The sequence below is a fragment of the Rhagoletis pomonella genome, unplaced genomic scaffold (assembly GCF_013731165.1).
Source record: "Rhagoletis pomonella isolate Grant_MI unplaced genomic scaffold, Rhpom_1.0 Rhpom_scaffold_06372, whole genome shotgun sequence".
Classification (NCBI taxonomy): Eukaryota; Metazoa; Arthropoda; class Insecta; order Diptera; family Tephritidae; genus Rhagoletis; species Rhagoletis pomonella.
The window spans coordinates 1-8268 of NW_023464904.1; the positions used below are offsets into that span (position 1 = coordinate 1).

The 8268-nt window shown below is 33.9% G+C and overlaps 1 pseudogene; it reads left to right on the plus strand.

Annotated features, from left to right (window-relative positions):
• The first annotated feature begins 4303 nt into the window (after positions 1-4303).
• On the plus strand, positions 4304-6371 carry LOC118755474 (annotated as a pseudogene).
• The last annotated feature ends 1897 nt before the right edge of the window (positions 6372-8268 follow it).

Below are 8268 nucleotides of genomic sequence, written 5' to 3' on the forward strand. Positions count from 1 at the left end.
TAACCGCTGCACCAATTTCTTCCAAACTTGGCACAGTTGTTGGCCTTGGTACAGCATAAAAAATCGCCGAAAATTTTTAAAATCGCTCAGTAACCACGCCCACATCCCATATAACGGTAATTTAGAGAAATACATAATCTTCGATAAATCAGTAAATATTGAAGCTAATTTATTCAAAATTGATGCTTGCAACAATTCTTTACCAAGAAATACGTTTATGGTAAAATTTTGGAAAATGGGCGTGGCACCGCCCACTTATGATCACATATAATTATATCGGTAACCGTTCTACCAATTTGTACCAAACTCGGTATTTTTATTGTGCTTGCTACATAAAAGCAAAACGTTGAAAATTATTGAAATCGGACTAAAATTACGGCCGCTTTTTATATAACGGTAAATTTCAGAAATGCTTGAAACTTCAATAATTCGAAATTTAAGGACGCTAATTTACTCAAAATTGATACACCCCGGCTTACCAACTAGCGGTAGCTTTCGGAAAGGTGAAAAAACATCTATTTAATACTTGCGCCGGGTATTTAATGTTCGGCTCCGCCCGAACTTAGACTTTCTTACTTGTTAAAAATTAAATTCAATTATTTGTACAGTAAAAGGCGCGCAATGGTTGTGGCGGTTGATTTATCGGTGGTGATTTGAGTTTTACCCGTGCACAACTCAACCTTGGTGTCTCCGAATGAAGCTTTAACGCTCAATAATACTGGCAAACCACATCCATTAGGCCAATTGTAACACACAAGAGGTCGATATATTCAATGGTGCAACAGGTCCATTTAATCTGACTTTCACGGCACCTTTTCTAACGTGGCGATTATTCGTAATGACTCCAGCGCTACCAGGCATCCCTTTTTGGCAATAGTATTGCCTTTACCGCTACCAATACATATTTTGAATATTAGTCAAAGTGGGGCATAAATAAGATTTTTAGTAATAGCTTAACTACAGCGCCAGCTGTTGGGTGAAATTGTGAAACTACACTATCCAGAGAGCCACTCAAAAGCACACAAAAAACTTCGTGAAAATCCGTACGAGAATTTGAGGATTTCACTCAAAAACCCACCTACAGAGGAATTATATATTTATTTTTGCACGGCGCCATGCCCTATTTTCAAATAGCCCACTTTTCTCCATGAGTATGAGATTGATTTCATATATCGCCGTACCTAGTTTCGGCATTCTACCATGAACACTTTCAGAGATGTGCAGTACGAAAACTTCGACTTGCATGGGAGGTGCCACGCCCCTTTTTCCAATAGCTCTAATTTTTTCCAAGAGTATGCGATTGATATCACAAAATCCATCTCTATACCAAGTTCCAGTACTCTACCATGAACACTTGCAGAGATATTCAGTATGAAAAATTCCTTTTCCAATAACCTCAATTTTTGTCCATGAGTATGCAATTTCATATATCTCCAAACCAAGTTTCAGTATTCTACCATGAAAACTTCCAGAGATATGCAGTATGAAAAAATCGGTTTATATGGGAGGTGCAACGCCCCCTTTTATATCGAAATTTTGTTTAGCCTATTTACTATCTTTGGGACGTCTGAAGCAGGTGTCCGAAATTTCCAAAAAAATCGATTCGGCCGTTCTCGAGCTTTGCGAACACATAAAATACGGCTTTCAAAATATATATTAGTACTAGCAGACCCGGTGAACTTCGTCCCGCCCAAAATAAGTATTTTGTGTTGAAACATTTTGGTCCAACATTTTCATCAGTTTCACCAGTTCACGTTCATGATTTTCAGTGACGCATTTCTCTTCTAATATTGCGGTTTGGTGGTTGTCAGAAGGCCGTCTTAAACAACCTAGCAAAACTGTGCATGCATACAAAGATACGTAATAGTTTCAGTGCGTTTGAAAGGCGCCACGCCCCCTTTCAAATAGGTAAAATTTTCTCTAAGAGTATGGGATTGATTTCATATCTCTCCATACCATTTTCGAGTAATCTACCATGGGAGGTGCCACGCCCCCTTTCCAATAGCCCCAATTTTTCTTCATGGCCACGCGACTGATTTTATATATCTTGTACATACCAACTTCCAGCACACATCCAGAGATATGCAGTATGAAAAATTCGATTTGTGTGGGAAGTGCCACGCCTCCTTTTCCGATAACCACAATTTATCTCCATGAGTATGCGATTGCTTTCTCCATACCGTGTTCGAGACCTCTTCCATGAACATTTTGCGGGATATGCAGTTTGAAGAATTCGGTTTGTATGGGAGGTGCCACGCCTCTTTTTCCAATAACCGCAATTTTTCTCCATGAGTATGCAATTGTTTTAATATATCTCCATACCATATTCGAGTAGTCTACCATGAACACTTCCAGAGATATGCAATATGAAAAATTCGGTTTGTATGGGAGGTGCCTTGGCCCCTGCACCTAGCGGTATGAAATATATTTTACATCTCATACCTACAATATATACACAAAAAATCGAATCGAAATGGTTTTGAATATGTATCACAATATGACTGCCAGACGAAAGAGGTTTAAGAAGGTTGCCAACTGTTCAAAAGGTTAAGTTCAAACTATTCAATAACTTAAATGAATTATCACATAATGGGTGTCAATCGAAATGGTTTTTAAAGGTCTTCATTTCAAAACTACATGTAAGGGGTTTCCATATGTTTAAAATCTCAAATTGAGTTCAGGGGATAAGTTAATTGAAAAAGTATGACAAGTGAGAACTTTAAGAAAGTTTTAGTTTGAAAACATTTTGAAGATGGTTAAACAAATTTTAAACCTTCTGTATTTCAATTGAGTTTTACTCAATGTAGCACGTAGAAATTACATACACTCAGCGTATGGATGCCAGCTTTTTAATGCGCGATCAGTACGTTAGACTTTTTCATGCTAAAAAAATCATTACTTTTCAGTACATTTTTATTCAAAGCAAAATTATGAATGTAAGTAGCAGATAATACTTTAAAACGCCAGAGTACTTGTTTTTAACAATATTTTGGTATATAAATAAAATATTGTTTATACAAAATAAAAGTGTTATTCACTTTAACATGAGTGTACACATCATTATACACAGAAGCCTATAAATTATTTTATATTTGTGACATTTTTCAATAGTCATAATGAGATCATTTCCATCTTCAGTGTTTAAGTAGTCAAAAAATTCTATACATTGCATTTTAAACTTACTTTTAATTTGCAGTTCACTTTGAAAAATTTTAATCAGAAGCCGGTTTCTCTATGCGCCAGGAAGCTAGAATTCGCTAAAGTGGCTAAGAATTCGCCAAAAAGAGTATCTAACTCTATGTTTTGTATGCAAAACTCGTTTATAATAGCCCCGTTCACGTACGCACTATCCAGTAAATCCAGTACTAATTTTACTGATTTTTTACTGGATGTCGTTTTCGTACGCAAAAACTTGCAAGAACCTAGTAAAAGAGGGGAAATTGAGATAGCAAAAATGACAGCTGAACTTGCAAGTTTTACTGGATTTTTACTGGATAAATTTTTACTAGCAACTATTTGCTAGTAAGAAAAACAGCTGATGGCATGATGCTTAATGTTATTCACATTAACAAAATAATTGTTTGCGGTGCCTTTAGAGTTGCAATTGACAAAATAAACCTATTTAAATTTATCATAGGTTTCTAAGAAAATTGCATCGGAAAATAACAAATTAATCAGCTGTTCATAAAACTAGCAACTTCTTGGTGGTTTTGCGTTTTCGTACTTTCTTGCATATTTCACTCATTGGGAGTAAATATTGGCTTACTCTCCGAAATTTGGTTACTGGCAAGTTACAGGATATTTTTTGCTGGAGAATACGAAAACACAACTAATGTCAGTGAATTGTGAAGAAAGAATTGAATGAAAGAATAGGCAAAAGCCATTCGAATATTCAAATTTGTTTTTATTAAACTGAAAGTTATTTTCGAGATAACTAACAACACTCGACAAAAAAACGTCAGCCTTATTTTTAAAAAATTTAAGCTCCATCGTTTTATCGCAACTTGTACGTAACGATATGCCCATAAAACGATTGATCTTTTTGTTGTATTAATTTCTTGGCATATCAAAAATTATTTGAAACATGTCAACTATAATTAAACTATTTCCTTTTTACTTTTTACAGTACAGTTTAGGGAAGTTCCAGCGCTATGTAAAAACCTTAATAAAATCCTAAAGTAAAGCTCACTCACTCAGCGAAGCGGGTGAGAGCGATCTAGTATTTAACATTTTCTTCATTTAATTTTTATTGAATATTAGATATCAATTATGTCATAAGCATGTATATTTCTTTGGTTTTCAGCTGCAGTAATAAAAAAGAAATGGAAGCAATTGAGAGACACATTCCAACTGAGCTGAAAAAAGTTCCACCTGAACGTTCAGGTGACCCAGGACCAGACGGCTTTAATGGAAATGCTTCACAGTGGCCACATTTTACTTCAATGCTTTTCATTAGAGATCAAATAAATTGTCACAAGTAGTCGGGGAATCTGACTCAGCAAAAATTTTTGGAGGAAATTATTCATATTGAAGATGAGGATAACAACAGTAGTATCGATATGGACATTAATAAAATACCGAAGGATCATGGAAGCAAGGAAAATTATTGCGTCGAAAACAGCACGAGTACTTTTGAAGTAGAGACACCCAACACCCCTGCAAACCATTTTTACAGAGTATTCTGAATTGTAGAGAAATTTTAAAGAATTCGTAAAGATCTCCTCCGATTTTTTGCCGAGTTTTCTAAAATGAAATAAACTGTGCACACTTCGATTGTTTTACGAAATTGCGGAAGAAAATCGTTAAGATTCCATTATTTTCTTTCTGATTTTTTGCCGAATTTTCTAAGATGAAATGTACTGTGCACACTTCGATTCTTTTAGGAAATTTCGAAAGAAAATCATTAATGTAATTATAATAATGTCACAATCGACATTGAAAATATAAAAAACTTCTGACGCACCAAAAAAAAATATATATATGTATATCTTTTTGTGATTTTGTGCTATAAACGCGTTTATTTATAAGAACCGAAAATTAAAAAAATAAGAATAAGCCAAAAAGGTAAGTTTAATATTGCGATTATTGAGGAATTGATAACCTTGCGTAATTTTAGCGTACCTACAGCGTAATGTGTATGCAGCTAAATAAGATTACTTTGTTCACAGATTCCTGTGTGTCTGCAGTTGGGAATGCTAAGCTGGACAACACTGAAGCTATCATTAAACGATTTTGCAACTCTGCAAAGGACCTCGTTAAGAATCGACAGCATGCAGTTAACCCGCAGACCTAAACGTTTCCCGCAATTGTCGAGGACATGAGTCTAAACTTAATAGAATTATAAATTTATTAAATTTAACTTTTTTTCTAATTTTTACATTCAAAGCAAATATCAACCTTAAACATGTTGTATTTACCTTCTTTATACCATGAAATAGTTAGCTTTTACTAAAATTTTAAATACTTACCTTTTGAACCCTTAAAATTTATATTTATCACTTTATTGTACATTTACTTACTTTAAACCTTGAAAACTATTGTGAATTCTTTTGTAGCTAACATTAGCTGCCTCATAGGCAAACGAGAATTTTGTAAATATTTGGTCGCTATCCTCGCAAACAGCCGGATAGTAATTGAAATCCCGCTCTCATACATTTCATATAGTATATAAACCGAATAAACTTTAGCGATTAATTTCCAAAAATTTCCGTGTTTAATTTCTTTCAGAAGGTTGGCAAAATATTCTTTAAGAAATCTATTCTAAATTTTCTTCAGAATGCTGAAAAAATATTCTTAGAGAGATCTTTTAGAATTTTCCTTTAGAAATTGAACAAAATATATTTAAAGAAATCCTTTAGAATTTTCATTCAGAAATTTAACAAAATATTCCTAAAGAAATCTTTTAGAATTTTGGTTAAAAAATCCTATAGATATTTCTTTACGAGTTCGTGTCAACCCCTTCATACGATTTTCTTTGAAAATTCGTAAAGAAATCATTACAGAATTCGAAACACATTTCCGAGTTTCTTTAAAATTTCGTTAAGATTTCGGGAACTTTGGTTTGCAGGGACCTTACAAAGCTCACTTAAGGTAAAAACTTAAGTGAAATGATCAAGTAAATGCTGAAATACATAGGTAAAATCGAAAAAAGAAAACTTGATCTATTGGAACAGAAAGCAAAACAGAAGATACAAACTCATGATGAGGATATGGCTTTCTTTGTGAGTTTGTTGGCACACATTAAAAAAATGGATCCAGGCCAAAAACTTCTCTGCAGAATGGAAATTCAAAAATCTCTTTACAACTTTGTCTATAAAAATGGGATTCTGAAATCGGAATCGAGGCAATTTTCCGAAAATCCACAAGACCAAGTAAAATATCTTTCAGAAGATATTCCTTTTTTCAAAAACAATGTACCAAGGACAACTTTATTAATTAAAATAAACTGTCTTGGATTAAAATTTATTAACAAATACGGTTTGAAATATGCACTTTTTTTATTTCGGAGTGAGTTCGGCGCAAAAACCCCACGGGTGGCGCACTATAGGCAAAACACGAGTTTTTTTTTCAAAATCGTAGCTCTTCGGTTAGAAAAGAGATAATGAAATGAAATTTTTTTATCGTGAAGAGAAATGATCATGTAATGTAATGTATAATTACAAAAGCAATAACTTAACCCTCAAAATACCATTCAAAATGTCACTTTTTTTGGAAATTTTAGGATTTTTGCTCCCATTCTATTAGAAAACACTATATTTAATACACCATTAGCATTGTTTCTGAAAGATTTCTCTTTATTTTATCTTTAGACTCAATTTTTGGGACATTGGATGCTGTAACCGAGTGGCCAGATTGAGAAAATAAAAGCTTCTTTAAACTCTAATAACTCGTAACTATCAGCTTTCACAAAAAAATGTATATTACAAAAATGGTTATACTGGTCGAAGTGCAGCATGTAACCCTTTAATGCAGAGTCGGTCATATATGAAACGCTTTTTAATCCTTTCAAGGCCGAGACAAAATGGTTCTCAATATGTTTTCAACGTTTTTGTTATATAAATTTTTTTGTGAAAGCAGATAGTTTACGAGTTATTAGAGTTTAAAGGAAGCTTTTCTTTTTCAATCTGGCCACTCAGGTATAGCATCCAATGTCCCAAAAATCGAGTCTTAAGATAAAGTAAATAGAAATCTTTCAGAAACAATACTAATGGTATATTAAATATAGTGTTTTCTAGTGGAATGGGAGCCAAAATCCAAAATTTAAAAAAAAGTGACATTTTGAACGGAATATTGAGGGTTACGTTATTATTATTGTAACTTCTCTATAGTTTTCCTATATTATATGATCATTTATCTTCACGATTATATCTGTTTTCTAAGCGAATATCTACGATTTTGAAAAAAAATCGTGTTTTGCCTATAGTGTGGCGTAGCCGGAGTTGGACTGATGGTTTTTTATGTAAAAATACTGTGGATGACAATTTTTCCCCATTTTCAAATGGACGGCCAGGGCAGGAATCTTTATTTTAGTCAGAGAGGAGAAACGTTACTTTACTTAAAGTTTTGACTGGTCTCTTTTGGGGTTTTTGGTACCACACCTCTTGCTCCTCTGCCAACTACCCCGAAAACAGTGTGCAATTAACTAAACATTTCCCATTTGGATATACATATACTACCTTAAAGCCACAAAAAAACTCCAGCGGCCATGATGGTAGTTTTATTGAAATCGGTCCATTGTTTTTTGAAGAAATGGCTAAAGTTTTGATAAAATGTAATCAAACGTATTAATTGACATTCTCGTATATTCGAAAAACTTCCGTCCGTCTTGCCGTAACTCATCATTTCAAGATGAAATTCTCCAAACGTTTTCCTGGACAAAATTTATTTCGTGAATTCCTGTTTTTTCTTTATTTCCAATTAATTTTATCTTTAGAAAAAGGTTTTCACTTAGAAAAAATTCCTCGTCTGAAAACGAATCCATTTTAGTTGTCATTGCATCGTAATCGTCTTCCACTGTGTACACTCGCCAGCAACGCAAGCAATTCGTCTACGGCTTCGTCTTCATCTTCATTTTCGGCTTCGCTTCACTCTGTCTGCAACCTTAGGATAAAGTGATGATAATGCCGAAATTTTAACTGAAGATAAAACTGAAAACAGTATTAGTTGCTAGCTCGCAAGAAGTTGCAAGAATTTACAGGAATTTACCAGAAAGTGTTCCCGTACTCGGTCCTCTGGCTTCTTTTGCCTTTACAGGTTTTAACCCAGACA